A 612-nucleotide genomic window follows, 5' to 3' on the forward strand; every position below is an offset into this window, starting at 1 on the left:
GTGTGTGTGTGTGTGTGTGTGTGTGTGTGTGTGTGTGGTGTTTTTCAAGACAGGGCTTGTTTGTGTTAGCCCTGGCTGTCCTGAATCTCAGGACCAGGCTGGCCTCAGAGATCCACCTACCTGTGCCTCCTAACTGCTGGGATCAAAGGCATGCAGAGCACCACAACAGGCTCATTCTAACGTGNTTTAAAGTGTAATTCTCTAATCTAGTCATGCAACTACCATTAAAACTGAAAGCATACTGCAACCCTTCTCTGTGTTCTTTTGCAACCAACTGCATACTTCATCGCCTTGACCCTGATGACGACTTTTTAAGACTGAAAACTCTGCCCTGAGCCTCAGGCATGCTAGCTAGACACATACTGATAAAAGTGCTAACCCCTCAGCTCTAACCTGTGTTGAATATGAAAGCCAATATCAACTGGATATTCTTGTGTATTTGTGTGAGTGTGTGTGCACATGCACACGTGAGCATATGTATACACAATACTGGATTGAGAAGAAATTTTTCCTTAGCATCTTTCTCCTGACCTGAGAAGAGAGGACTCTCTGTGCTGGTCTAGACCAGACANCCCAAAGTAGGAGCCCCACACAGTGGTTAGCCTCTGCATT

Source organism: Mus caroli, chromosome 6, assembly GCF_900094665.2.
Source record: "Mus caroli chromosome 6, CAROLI_EIJ_v1.1, whole genome shotgun sequence".
NCBI classification, from domain to species: Eukaryota; Metazoa; Chordata; class Mammalia; order Rodentia; family Muridae; genus Mus; species Mus caroli.